This window comes from Lampris incognitus, chromosome 4 (assembly GCF_029633865.1).
Source record: "Lampris incognitus isolate fLamInc1 chromosome 4, fLamInc1.hap2, whole genome shotgun sequence".
Classification (NCBI taxonomy): Eukaryota; Metazoa; Chordata; class Actinopteri; order Lampriformes; family Lampridae; genus Lampris; species Lampris incognitus.
This window is the reverse complement of record NC_079214.1, coordinates 28,595,683-28,611,620: the sequence shown is the minus strand read 5'-3', so window position 1 is coordinate 28,611,620 and position 15,938 is coordinate 28,595,683. Positions and strand designations below refer to the sequence as shown.

Genomic DNA, 15,938 nt, shown 5'->3' with positions numbered 1-15,938 from the left:
GTTTTTAGATCTGCAAGATGCATTAATATCTTACCCAGCTGTCTGACTTTTATTCACCAGCTTTACCTTACAGTATGACCCTGCAGGACAGATAAATCTGGTGGTTTAGTTCACTGGCACTGAGGCCTCTGTAGTTATAAGGCCAGAATGTTGTAAAATTGTCAGCAACCAGAATCTCAAATAGGTGCTAAAAAAAAAGATGGCATATTTCTGTCACTAAATTTCTCCTTCGGTCGTGTGAGTTTGAATTGGGTTCAAACCATGTTTAACATCCACAAGAGAGGGTCCCTAGATTTTTCTTAGGGAGTTTCCCTGGACTGAAAATAATTTAAAGATAACCCCATGTGTCACAACTATTCAAACGCTTCATGGTACATATACATTTTGATGTTCATGTTTTTCAGTTTTTAAACATTTGCACAAAAGACCATTACAGTTGATGTTTTCTTTAAACAGGTTTGTGGTGCAAAGCTTTTAAACTAATAAATCACTTTTTTTTTGGTTTGGTGTTACATCTGTTCATTTTCCACAGCTAAATTGAACAATTCATCTATGAACTTTTAATCAGATGAACTATTTCAAAATTAATGAGGTCAGTGGGTTAACATGCAAATCACAATCATGTATTGTCCCATAAATGTGATGCCAAAGATCAAACTTTTAAATAAGCTTAGCCCTGTACAAATGTTTTTTTTTACTGCAGGTCCCCACTAAAATAATTTATTGTTCATGTAGGTGGCTCACTCAAGAAAAATACCCTTTCAGTCATGCTACAAGATTTGTATTACTTTTATTTTAAAAACATCTGCTTGTATCATACACACTGCTTGTATCATACACAATAAATTTAAAAAAAAATCCATGAGATTCTTGATGATCAAGGTTAGGATTGGGGTAAAACAGAGAAAAAACAAAACAAAAAGCCTGATTACACAAAACGGCAACAACGCAAGTCCAAGGAACCAAGACTCAGCAGTCAAACCTGGAACAATACAAGCTTTAAAAATTATCACAACCAAAATTTAAGACAGTGGAAAAAAAGTTCATTGATGATTGTATACGCTGAAGTAGAATACACCAATATGACATCACAACAGCTGGAATAACTTGAGAAAATTGTAAAATTCTTATTTTTCCTTTTTCTTTTTTTTAAAGAATGTGTAGACCTGCCCAAATAGAAAGCTTCAAAATTAAAACTGGGCGCTTTAAATTGCAAAAAACTTTAAATGTGACAAATTATCAAGCTCTTTTCAAATGATTTGAAATGGGTATTTAGCTTGTATTATCCCAGCTTTGTCAGAAGTCAGTCAGTTATTCTGTCTTGTCAAAGCTCTCATAACTATATGGAGGCATTGAAGAGGGACACATTTTTCAACAACTAGAACCCCTCAGACTAATTAATACCCAACAAGTCTGTTTAACGATTCCAAACCACAAGTTGTTAACAAATGTCTTGTGATTAAATGGACCCGCTTTGTAAAAACATCATTTGAATTTTGTTTACAACTGCACATTTGGGTGAACAATGTTTGGTAATCTGTAACTTCCACAGTTTAAATAACAAACTGAAATCAGACTGGCCGTTAACAATATTTTCAACTAGGCATGTACAAGAGTCCTTCATTTCAAAGTTTCAACTATGACTGACAGTATTTATTTTATTATTATTATACATTTCTTACTCATAGTCTGCCATGTATTCCACAATGACTTGTGCCATTTAGCAACGCATATCCTTGTAACAGGCAACCTGTCCATCTGTATCACCTAGAAATCATCGATATATCATTGCCTTAACACGATGGGAAGGAAGAGGGTGTTGAGGATGAAGACGATATTATTAAATTTATAGATAACAGCTCTCCATAATGAAATACTCTGATATTCTGTTTGATAAAACATGCGTTAATCTCTTTATACAGAAATGCTGTACAGTCTACAAGACACTGTATGTTGGGTTAAGAGGGACAGAGAAAAAGTTTGGAAGAGACAGGCGGGTAGAAAGAGACATAACTAAGACAGAAGTGGACAGATAGGTTATTGGGGTAGAGATAGATTATGAAGGCAAGGGAGTAAACAAAAGGGAGAAAGGTATAGAGATGAACAGGAACACATGGAGAGATAGATGAAGGAAGTGCTGTGTGTGAAGGAGGGGTGGACTGAGGGACGGGAAGCGTGACAAAGAAATGTTGGGTAGTGAGATTTGAATAGACAGTCACAGTCTAGGCTGTGTATGAGTAGGTGGGTGATGTCTAATTTGGCTACTAGTTTGCTGTGGCAATTTATCAAGAGAGAAGGTAGCTAAATAGGGAGTCTAACAGGGGATTAGGGAGTGCAGAAGATATGTAAGTAGGTAGACAGACATTGCAGTTTATTTGGTGTATGGGTAACTAGGTCAAAGACATATGGGCTAAGTGGCCAAGTAGGTAAAGAGGTATGTTGGTAAAAAGACCAGCAGGAAAGTTGTACAGTTTGTTAGTGGTTTAGATAATCAAGTATGACATTATATACTTGGGCATATGACATTATACACTTGGGTAGTGTGGAAGGTATATAGGCAAGTGGTCACGAAAGTCAGGACACGGCAGGTAAGTATCTAAGTAGGAAAGGTCACAATAATGTATGACGATAAAATTAGTATTTAGGTATGGTAGTTTGCTTGGTCGAGATTTATGAAGAATGGTTGGTAAGTTAGGCAAGAAAGTCAGGCTTGTAAGTAGTAAGGTGTATAAAAAGAGTAGTCAGCTGTGTATGTCAGCAGGTGAGAAAGTTAATAGATCTGTTGACTGGTGGCGAGGTGAGTGGTAAAAGTAAGTTGAGAAAAGTGACGGGCAGGCTAATAGATTATGTAAGTACAAAGGCAAGGGTGACAACTGAGTAAATATTGTAGATAGGGTTAGGTGATAAGTGTGCAAGTAAGCACAGAGAGGGGTAGAGGGTTAAGTGTACAAGTACATCGGTAAGGACGGGGAGAGAGGGCAGTGTGGTCGGGTTTATGGTTTGGGGGAAAGCCAGGAGTCCACAACATGACAAGACAACATGTCAGTAATGTACATCCAGATTGGAGGGCTGGGGGAAGTTTGGTCCAATAGCTGTGCAGGATTTGGGGAAGTGGTCAACCTCGAGCTGCAACCAGAGTTACGCCAGCGATGCTCAGAGCTCTGAAAGGGGATGTGGTAGTAAGTCTCTTCAGCTCTCTGCATATGCGGCCATATTAAAGAGGATCAACGTGTTCTGTAGGTTCCGTGCGAAGGATGAAGATCAAAGGTCAGGGAAGGGTCACAATTATCATATCCTGAACCCAGCAGTTTTAGTTCCTCTACAGCTGTCCTTCTCCTGGTCTGGTCTTCACAAACCTGCCTGGAACACACAGACACAGAGAGAGAAACAGGTACAGACACAAACACAGACAGAAATAGATACAGACAAAAGAAGATACAAACACAGACAGAGAAACAGACACAGGCAGAGAGAGGGAAAGAGGAGATTTGAAGAGATCCCACCACAGGACCAAAAGGGATCAACTTTGAGCGATCTAGCAGTATAGTACTTTCTGATCTAAATACCTCAACTGACACACTTGTGCTCCAGGCGTGCCCACTAACAGCCACACTCCTGAGTGCCCTGTGGCTGAGCACGCCGAGGAGAACGGAGCTGTCGCAGAGCAGCGTCTCCATACTGGATACCCGACCCCATCCTTTCTGGATCCAGCTCCCCTGAAAAGAAGGAGGGGGTTGGGTGAGACGAGAAAGTCGGGGATAGTCTCCTGTTCGATCTAAGAAGAGCCACATCAACTTGAAGGTTATCCTTGCTTTTACCTAGGCTAGGGACAGTTAAAATAATGTTATATTTATTCGTTTACTTTTCCCTTACGTGTCTTATTGTGGGGCCTTTTAGTTTTCTATCCTGTTGAAATTTCAATCTCTTTTTCCATCTTTTATCTCTTTGTTTTAAATGCTTTGTTCTTAATCTACTCTACACTTTAACTTAATGTTCAAGTTATCGCATGGTAGTTTATTGCATGAAATGTGTTATCTAAATAAACTTTAATTCTGACTGAAACAAAGAACATTTTGACAAATAAACCACTGGTTAAGCTTGTCAGGGTGGATGGTAGTTTTAACAGAGGCAGTGGTACAGTATAACAGCAACATTGGTGTTATTAACTGCACAACATAATGATATTTGGTAGTTACAAAACGAGAGCACACAGGTTTGGTGTTAATGTTTGTTGACGAGGTTAAATCAATCAACACTCACAACATGTCTAAGATGCAAATCACTTATTGATGACAGTGTAAAAGATTTGGTGTCAAAGCCAAGTGCTGCTGCTTTCTGATATCAAATTATATTGGTAGTGAAGTAGACAGAAGAAGTAAAGGCCCTAACTCAGGAGTTGCCAACCCGTCGACTGCGGTCAACAAGTTGATCTTGGAAGCACACCAAGTCAACCGTGAGAAGTTTTCAAAATCAGAGAAAAAACCCCCATAAATGTCAAAACGTTTTCATTTATTCATTATTATTTATTTTAATTTCAAATGCACCCTGTGTGAGCCCTGTGTGTAGTGATGGTGGTCAAGGGGCAGGGAAGGGGTATATCTGGCCAATCAAATACAGTTTCTAGGTCTTTTTTTTTTTTTTGGGGCACCAGCCTTCCATTCCTACGCTGAGAGGCCCACACACCCGGCTGACAAATTACGTCCCTGACTCCCGCCTTAACTAGCTCAGGCACTTCTTGTTATGCTCACGAGCTATCAAGCTAACGGTACATGATGGCAGAGGCACAATGGAAAAAGCAAAAAAAAACTTATCATTTTCACATAGAATGGGAACACGATTTTCTGTTCACCCTAGTAAAGGACAAAACAATTTGCTTGATTTGTCACCAGGCTGTAGCGCTCACAAAAAAGGTAACATGGAGCGGTACCACAACACCATCCACCTCAAGTTCAAAGACACCTACCCGCTAAAGAGCATGCTTCATTCAAAGAAAGTTGACGAGCTCAAGTCTATATTGAAAGCACAGCAGTCGCTTTTTATCAAAGCAACACTTAAAAGTAAGACTGCAACAGAGGCATCCATCCATGTCAGCTATCTTTTGGCTAAACATAAGAAACCGTTCACCGATGGAGAGCTATACAAGGAAGCAATGGCCGTTGCCGCCGAGACGTTATTCATCCATCCATTATCCGAACCGCTTATCCTGCTCTCAGGGTCGCGGGGATGCTGGAGACTATCCTAGCAGTCATTGGGCAGCAGGCAGGGAGACACCCTGGGCAGGCCACCAGATCATCACACAGGGCAGACATACACACACACACCCACACACACATTCACACCTAGGGACAACTTAGTATGGCCAATTCACCTGACCTACATGTCTTTGGACTGTGCGAGGAAACCGGAGCCTCCGGAGGAAACCCAAGCAGACACGGGGAGAACATGCAAACTCCACACAGAGGACGACCTGGGATGACCTCCAAGGTTGGACTACCCCAGGGCTCGAACCCAGGACCTTCTTCAAAGAATTCAAAAACAAAGAAGACATTAAAAATTCTATCGGAACTGTGCCACTTGTACCAGCCACTGTGACAAGGGTGGAGTCGTTATCGGAGGATGTGAATCAGTAAGTGCTCAAGGATTTATCACTTTGTCAGTGCTTTCGCTTCAATTTGACGAATCCCAGGATATGACACACACTGCACAGCTGATGGCGTTTGTTCACATGGCTTTTAAGGATTCAACTACTAAGGAGGCTTTTCTCACCCTTATACCATTAAAAGGGAGGATAAGAGGTAAGGATATTTACAACAAGTTTAAACATTATGGTCATGATAACAGCATTCCCATTCATACGTTGGTAGCGATCAATACAGATGGGGTCCCAGTAATGCATGGGGTACATTCGGGCTTTGTTGCACTGTGCCGTCGTGATCCCGATTTCCCCAAGTTTGTGAACTATCACTGTGTGGTCCATCAGCAAGCACTGGCTGGTTAAGTAGTGGACTTGTCTCATGTCATGACAGTTGTCGTCATGATTGTTAATTCGATTCGTGCAAAAGGACTTCATCACCACTTGTTTAAATCTTTATTAGATGAGCTTGATGCCACATATGGTGACTTGATTCTCCACACTGGCGTAAGGTGGTTGAGTCGCGGGAAAGTACTGCAGTGATTTGCTGACTTGCTTCCCGAGATCAAATCATTTCTGGAGTCACGCAATGAGGAGCATGAGGAACTGTCTGATGATGCATGGCTGCTAGACTTAGGTTTCCTCACTGACATAATAGCAAAACTGAACGAGCTCAACTATGACCTTCAGGGAAAAGACAAAGACATGGCACACATGACCAGCGCTGTCAATAGCTTTAAGGCCAAGGTGGGTGTGTGGGCCTCTCAGCGTAGGAATGGAAGGCTGGTGCACTTCCCAAACCTAGAGAAAATGTCACAAAACACCAGAAACAAAGATGCTTTTCTCCCGCAAGAATTTGTACCCACCTGGAGAAACTGGCATCCAAATTCAATGGGCATTTTTAGGAGTTAAACGACATAGGGGAGGTTGTTGCATTTATCTCAAACCCTTTCCTCCCCATTGACATTGAGGAGGTGTCCGTGAAATTCCAGCAAGTACATATTTACTTTACCAGTCGGAGTTGACATGGAGATAATTGATTTGCAAAATGACATTGGGTTGAAAGCAAGATCAAGAGACAGTGACTTTAGGGGTCTTGTAAACGCTGGAAAGTTTCCCCTCCTTTCATCTTGCGCACTTAAAGTGAAGGCCCACTTTGGATTAACATACCTTTGTGAGATGGCTTTTTCACAGGTGAAAATAATCAAGTCAAAGAACAGGTCTTGTCTAACTAATAGACATCTCACAGACAGTATCATACTTGCTATATCAAACTATGAGCCAGACACAGAGCACTTGCTGATAGTGTGCAATCACAGCCATCACATTAAATGTGTGTGTGTGTGTGTGTGTGGGGGGGGATCTGCTACACAGCCATCAGTGAATATTGCCAGTTTGAAATATGATCTGTTGTAGCCTATTGTTTAAAAAAGGATATGATCTGTGTTGTATGTTCATGCTGGGAGGCAATTATTTCCACAGAGAATGATGACTATGTTTTGACTGGCCAACATCCTTGCATCACTAAGCCAAGTGGTCAGAGCGTTGTATGTCTCACGACTGGAAGAGAGAAAGCGTTTGTGTGAGATCCAGAGAAAGAAGTAGACGGTGACAGAGAAGGTAAGAAATGTGTCAGATTTTGCAAAGGAGGAAGGCACTTATCAATGTGAGTTAGTTCAGTTCCTTCAAAAGGAATATCAAAGGATGGTTGACGATCTGAAACTGAGCTCTCTAACTCAATTCACCTGGTGATGTCGTAGACCAGCAAAGCTCCTGCTGCTCCTCTGTAGTAACTTCTAGTAACAGACCTGATGGACAGAAGACAGACATATATATATATGATCCAGTGATTCAACTAAATTCTTTATGAGACAGTACAAGCCTGTTTCATGCCATATGCAGTCAGTAATATTACACGGGAAAGAACATACCATTAACTGCCTCGTCATGCACACCACGCATCATGTGCACAACGCCTAATGGGGAAGGGAGAGGTGCCTACATTCAAAAATTCAAAAACACATGACCGCTAATGGTCCAGTAGGGGCGGGGGGGGGGGGGTATTTGTCTATTGGCATGGTTTATTTATAATTACAAAATAGATGCTTATATCTATGACTGCAACTGCTGGCCAATTTATTCCTGTTATTCAATGTGGACATTTCTGGTTTGCAAATGATAAAATAGACGAAAGGAGTCATCTACCAAGCTACGGTGATGAGAAATGACAACGTCAAAATAGGGACATACGTCGGTCTAACAGAAGGAACATTCAAAAGAGGTTTAATGCACACGCGTAGCTTTAGAGACAACCGTTTAAAGAATGTAACATCTTTAAGCCATTATATTTGGTCATTGGTGGACAGAAACATTAATTAATCAACCACCTGGAAAATCCTCTTAAAAAACAAAGCATAGTCAACCAGTAGTAAAATGTGTAACCTATGTCTAACTGAAAAATATTTTATCATTTGCAAACCAGAAAAGTCAACATTGAATAACAGGAATGAATTGGCCAGCAGTTGTAGACAAAGTTATAAGCATCTATTTTGTAATTATAAATAAATCATGCCAATAGACAAATACCAACCCCCCCTCCCCATTGGACTGTTAGCGACCACGTGCTTTGGAATTTTTGAATGTAGGCACCTCTCCCTTCCCCACTGGATGTTGTGCACGTAATGTGCATGACGAGGCAGTTAATGTTATGTTCTTTCCCGAGTAGTTTTATTGACAGCTGATGATTGCTTATGGCATGAAACAGGCTTGTACTGTCTCATAAAGAATTTACTTGAATCACTGGATTATTTTGCTCCTTATTTGACACTTTTCTTACCGTTGAGTGTTTCTTTTAACAAAGTTTTATATAGTATATATATATATATAATAATAATTATTATTATTGTTATTACATGTCCAATTCAAACCCGGACCAAAAAAAATCATGTTTAAAAAAAGCAATATTGTTAACTGCTTTTGACCATATATTTACAGTGAATTCTTAAAATACATAGATATTTTCATTTCCCTCTAACTTCTAAATACATGTGAATACCTTCCATTTCTAATTAATGTTCCTGTTATCTGGAAAGTCACAGCAATATGCAACAGAGGTCACTGTGATAGGAGACACTAAGCTAAAGATATCTGAAACATTTTTTTTAGAAACTTTGTGACAATCACTTAGAAAATTATCCTTTAGTTTGCTTTCCATTGCAAGTGAAACAAAATAAAAATACATTGTCTGATAACTCCTGTCTTACAAAGGTTTAACAGATATACAGCGATAGTATCAACTTGTTGGTTGACAAAGAACATCAGATGTGCCTCTAGTAATGACGGGTTTGTTTAAGCTTCTAAAATTACACACGTAATGAATTGATTTTGATTGCTTACACCAACGCCTAATAAAACAATTGTTCCATTTTAGTGTTAATAGCCTAAATTTACAGACAGCACAGAAAACATGAAGCCACTCCATGCAACTCACAAACCTTCTTTTAATGAACCTATTTTCAGCAGAAAAAACACATATCATATGGAAAAGACCCCAATACAGTCTCAGTCTTATTCATTAGCAGCCAAACTCAAATAACACTGAAATACAATTTGTAAAAGTACCCTATGTCTCGATGCATGCTCAATAATCCAGGTAAGAAAATCAAACCCAAAGATCAGGTCCCCCGACACAAACAGAGCAATATAGTGTATGCTGTTAAGTGCCAGGAGGATTGCCGTGACTTGTACATTGGGGAAAACAAACAGATGCTGGCCAAGAGGATGGCACAACACAGAAGAACTAACACATCAGGCCAGGACTCCTCAGTCTACACCCATCTACAGGCCACTGACCACTCTATCAAGGATGACGATGTGCACATCCTTGATGAGGAAGAAGGCTGGTTTGAACAAGGAGTCAAAAAAGAGGGAACGACCATCCCTGACTGGGGGGGGGGGGGCTAAGCGTATATCTGCTGCCATCTTACAATGCTGTGATTGCAAACATTCACAAATCCTCTGTGAATAGTACACATAGCCATTGAAACTCTACTTTATGGTCACACCCATATTTGCATAAAACTGATCATTGGTTTCGGTCGTTATGCCACTGTATTGTTTATAAGGGTGGGGATACCTGCAGTCAGTTTAGACTGAAGAGGTCACTAAGATGAGTGATGAAATGTACCTGTCAATAAACGCTGTATCTAGATGAACTGATTCAACCTTCTTTGAAAAGTACCCTATATTTCATTTTGATCAAATTTACCACTAGTGATGAAAATTAGGAATTTTGCTACCTGGTTGTAATGTTCACTCTATGGACTGGTTGGCTACCTCTACTGTCAACAGTAAGAATTTATGATGTAATATTGGAAGACAGGATAGTTGCAATGGTATCCAGTTAGCTTACCTGAACCTCTCTTGACCTGCAGTGTCCCAGATCTGTAATTTCACCATTTTGTTAACTACACTGATGATCTTGGAGCCAAATTCCACCCCAATGGTGTGATTGGACTCATCCTTAACTGGGAAAACAAAAGAACAAATAATCTCATTATTATTAAACAACTGCAGTAATGGTAGCCTACATTAAATGTAAAACAACAGGTCTGTACTGATGGGCTTGACTATATCTGTTCTGAGGATGTAAAGCATGCATTTACAAAGTGGATGGACTCACCATCATAATACATCTGAAAAGAACATGTTGAACCTGACCTCAACCCAACAACAAACAATAACCCTTAAACTCAACCATAACTTATCAATTTGCAATAACCCTTAACTTTTTCCTTAACCCAACAAAATACAACATTCAACAAAAAATGTTTTAACACCAATCTCAACCAAAAAACAACCCAATTTAAAAGATAGGTTAACTTGTTTTCGAACTATGACCTCATTTAAACATTGTCACTATCGTGCTGTAGAACAGTACAGACAAAAACTTCATTGATCACTTCAGTATTGAAAAAGACTTAACAGCACTTTGCTGAATCTTCTCGCTGAGCTTTAACACAACCCAATTGGGAAATCCTTTGAGCCTTTACAAAACATGATATATCTCCTTTTCAAACAAAGGAAGCTCACATCCATTATCCAAACCACTTATCCTGCTCTCAGGGTCGTGGGGATTCTGGAGCCTATCCCAGCAGTTACTGGGTGGGGAGACGCCCTGGACAGGCCGCCAGTCCATCACAGAGCCCCCCCACACACACACACACACACCTAGGGACAATTTAGTATGGCCGATTCGTCTGACCAACATGTCTTTGGACTGTGGGAGGAAACCGAAGCACTCATAGGAAATCCACACAGACACAGGGAGAACATGCAAACTCCACACAGAGGACGGCCTGGGATGACCCCCAAGGTTGGACACCCCAGGGCTTGAACCCAGGATAATAATAATGAACTTTATTTATATCGCACCTTTCTGAACAATGTTACAAGGTGCCTTACACAACAGGATAGTCAGACATGTTTTAATATGTTCTATTGACAACTTAGTGGCAAACCATGCTTTCTATTCATTTACAATTAGTTTGTGTTGCACCTCTGCAAAAAAGGTTTGCTTGCTACATCTGTACTGTGGTTGTAGATGATGCTATGGAACTGCTGGGCTACAGGTCTTCTGGCTGTAATAAGTGCTCATTGAGAAGATTCAGCAATGTGGTAAGTTTCAATACCGAAGTGATTAGTGAAGTTTTTGTCTTTGCAATTCAGTGATGCCCAATGATGTAGTTAAAAAGGAGAATCTATCCTTGAAAAAGCCTAATACAGACATTATCCCAGATGTTTTGTCTTGGATGAATGTGGTGCCCGAGTTGTAAAACATTTCGACCTGTCCACTGATTGATAAGTTTGGATATGTACAACTATAAGTGCCATATAAAACATGGTGTTTCATAATAGCAATAGAACACGGAGTCATAGTTACCATCACCTCTCTAAGTAATAGGCATTGCAGCTTTCAGTTAGCCTGCATAGCACAGTAAAGTTACATATTTAGATTTATTCAAAACAGACATTGTTTTAGACAGCAAAGACATTGAGTATTCATGATCCCTACAACTAGAAACTTGTCTTTAAGAATTAAGAGTATGTCACTACAGTATAATATGTCCATCTTGACAACATTAAAACAATGTGCAGTGTGTGTAATCTCAGACTTACATCTCTTCTCTATAAACTGGTGCAGCAAACAGGACTTGCCTGTCCCGGCATTCCCAATCACAAGGAATTTAAACAGGAAATCTGCAGAGACAAGATAAATCATGACATTGACATCTAGGCCATCTTTCAGAGGCGATTTGCTTAGATTGGGAGAACATACTGTGATTTGTATTTGTCTCATTGGTTAAGATAACTTTTTCATAACGCACCAGAAAATGACATAATAGAACAAATGAAAGTGAAACTGAATACGCACTGTTACGTCTATGTGTGTGAGCAAATATCAATACAAAAGATTTAACAGCTGAGAGCAGCCTAATGCGAGTCTAACATGCAAACTTGAGCCATCGTTCTCATCACAAAGACAAATACCACACAAGTTAAACCCTTCTCATTCTATGGGCATGGAACACTTTTTGAACCAACCGCGGTCAAACGCAGGAATTACAAAATGAAAGAAGGAGAAATGACAGTCACAGCACCGCCCGCCTCACATCCATATGAATAACCGACCCGCACACAAATCCCTCTGTACTACCGGATCACCATTCGTCCCATATGGTGGTCGGAGTCCATAGGCAACACAGCAGTCACACCCTCCAGAAAGCCAAGCCGACGACCATCATCACCAGCCAAATCCCCCAAGCGTCAGCTCCCTCCCTGCCCATTTCGCAAACCTTGCTCTGTACTCTTTTTCCAAGCAAATTAGATATGATATAGCTCGTCGGTCCATCTGCAATACACTACAGTTGTATAACCTAGGAAGTAATATATATACACAATCCCCTCCCCTCTATTTTGATATCGGCTAGCTTAGCCGGGGAGCTTGATATTTATTTACGATGGGAACACCACGTTAGTACACCTGCCCCATCCCGACCACTGAAGGATGATGATGATGGTGGTGATGATGGTTTGGCGGCTTGTCAAACCGTTTTCCTTACCGTACGTCTCCGACATGGCCACTGCAGCTGTCTGACTTTTATTCACCAGCTTTACCTTACAGTATGACCCTGCAGGACAGATAAATCTGGTGGTTTAGTTCACTGGCACTGAGGCCTCTGTAGTTATAAGGCCAGAATGTTGTAAAATTGTCAGCAACCAGAATCTCAAATAGGTGCTAAAAAAAAAGATGGCATATTTCTGTCACTAAATTTCTCCTTCGGTCGTGTGAGTTTGAATTGGGTTCAAACCATGTTTAACATCCACAAGAGAGGGTCCCTAGATTTTTCTTAGGGAGTTTCCCTGGACTGAAAATAATTTAAAGATAACCCCATGTGTCACAACTATTCAAACGCTTCATGGTACATATACATTTTGATGTTCATGTTTTTCAGTTTTTAAACATTTGCACAAAAGACCATTACAGTTGATGTTTTCTTTAAACAGGTTTGTGGTGCAAAGCTTTTAAACTAATAAATCACTTTTTTTTTGGTTTGGTGTTACATCTGTTCATTTTCCACAGCTAAATTGAACAATTCATCTATGAACTTTTAATCAGATGAACTATTTCAAAATTAATGAGGTCAGTGGGTTAACATGCAAATCACAATCATGTATTGTCCCATAAATGTGATGCCAAAGATCAAACTTTTAAATAAGCTTAGCCCTGTACAAATGTTTTTTTTTACTGCAGGTCCCCACTAAAATAATTTATTGTTCATGTAGGTGGCTCACTCAAGAAAAATACCCTTTCAGTCATGCTACAAGATTTGTATTACTTTTATTTTAAAAACATCTGCTTGTATCATACACACTGCTTGTATCATACACAATAAATTTAAAAAAAAATCCATGAGATTCTTGATGATCAAGGTTAGGATTGGGGTAAAACAGAGAAAAAACAAAACAAAAAGCCTGATTACACAAAACGGCAACAACGCAAGTCCAAGGAACCAAGACTCAGCAGTCAAACCTGGAACAATACAAGCTTTAAAAATTATCACAACCAAAATTTAAGACAGTGGAAAAAAAGTTCATTGATGATTGTATACGCTGAAGTAGAATACACCAATATGACATCACAACAGCTGGAATAACTTGAGAAAATTGTAAAATTCTTATTTTTCCTTTTTCTTTTTTTTAAAGAATGTGTAGACCTGCCCAAATAGAAAGCTTCAAAATTAAAACTGGGCGCTTTAAATTGCAAAAAACTTTAAATGTGACAAATTATCAAGCTCTTTTCAAATGATTTGAAATGGGTATTTAGCTTGTATTATCCCAGCTTTGTCAGAAGTCAGTCAGTTATTCTGTCTTGTCAAAGCTCTCATAACTATATGGAGGCATTGAAGAGGGACACATTTTTCAACAACTAGAACCCCTCAGACTAATTAATACCCAACAAGTCTGTTTAACGATTCCAAACCACAAGTTGTTAACAAATGTCTTGTGATTAAATGGACCCGCTTTGTAAAAACATCATTTGAATTTTGTTTACAACTGCACATTTGGGTGAACAATGTTTGGTAATCTGTAACTTCCACAGTTTAAATAACAAACTGAAATCAGACTGGCCGTTAACAATATTTTCAACTAGGCATGTACAAGAGTCCTTCATTTCAAAGTTTCAACTATGACTGACAGTATTTATTTTATTATTATTATACATTTCTTACTCATAGTCTGCCATGTATTCCACAATGACTTGTGCCATTTAGCAACGCATATCCTTGTAACAGGCAACCTGTCCATCTGTATCACCTAGAAATCATCGATATATCATTGCCTTAACACGATGGGAAGGAAGAGGGTGTTGAGGATGAAGACGATATTATTAAATTTATAGATAACAGCTCTCCATAATGAAATACTCTGATATTCTGTTTGATAAAACATGCGTTAATCTCTTTATACAGAAATGCTGTACAGTCTACAAGACACTGTATGTTGGGTTAAGAGGGACAGAGAAAAAGTTTGGAAGAGACAGGCGGGTAGAAAGAGACATAACTAAGACAGAAGTGGACAGATAGGTTATTGGGGTAGAGATAGATTATGAAGGCAAGGGAGTAAACAAAAGGGAGAAAGGTATAGAGATGAACAGGAACACATGGAGAGATAGATGAAGGAAGTGCTGTGTGTGAAGGAGGGGTGGACTGAGGGACGGGAAGCGTGACAAAGAAATGTTGGGTAGTGAGATTTGAATAGACAGTCACAGTCTAGGCTGTGTATGAGTAGGTGGGTGATGTCTAATTTGGCTACTAGTTTGCTGTGGCAATTTATCAAGAGAGAAGGTAGCTAAATAGGGAGTCTAACAGGGGATTAGGGAGTGCAGAAGATATGTAAGTAGGTAGACAGACATTGCAGTTTATTTGGTGTATGGGTAACTAGGTCAAAGACATATGGGCTAAGTGGCCAAGTAGGTAAAGAGGTATGTTGGTAAAAAGACCAGCAGGAAAGTTGTACAGTTTGTTAGTGGTTTAGATAATCAAGTATGACATTATATACTTGGGCATATGACATTATACACTTGGGTAGTGTGGAAGGTATATAGGCAAGTGGTCACGAAAGTCAGGACACGGCAGGTAAGTATCTAAGTAGGAAAGGTCACAATAATGTATGACGATAAAATTAGTATTTAGGTATGGTAGTTTGCTTGGTCGAGATTTATGAAGAATGGTTGGTAAGTTAGGCAAGAAAGTCAGGCTTGTAAGTAGTAAGGTGTATAAAAAGAGTAGTCAGCTGTGTATGTCAGCAGGTGAGAAAGTTAATAGATCTGTTGACTGGTGGCGAGGTGAGTGGTAAAAGTAAGTTGAGAAAAGTGACGGGCAGGCTAATAGATTATGTAAGTACAAAGGCAAGGGTGACAACTGAGTAAATATTGTAGATAGGGTTAGGTGATAAGTGTGCAAGTAAGCACAGAGAGGGGTAGAGGGTTAAGTGTACAAGTACATCGGTAAGGACGGGGAGAGAGGGCAGTGTGGTCGGGTTTATGGTTTGGGGGAAAGCCAGGAGTCCACAACATGACAAGACAACATGTCAGTAATGTACATCCAGATTGGAGGGCTGGGGGAAGTTTGGTCCAATAGCTGTGCAGGATTTGGGGAAGTGGTCAACCTCGAGCTGCAACCAGAGTTACGCCAGCGATGCTCAGAGCTCTGAAAGGGGATGTGGTAGTAAGTCTCTTCAGCTC

General features: G+C 39.8%; 1 pseudogene; it reads right to left on the bottom strand.

The window, feature by feature from the left end:
- Positions 1 to 3,319: 3,319 nt before the first annotated feature.
- On the bottom strand, positions 3,320 to 12,775 carry LOC130112015 (ras-related protein Rab-4A-like; annotated as a pseudogene).
- Positions 12,776 to 15,938: the final 3,163 nt, after the last annotated feature.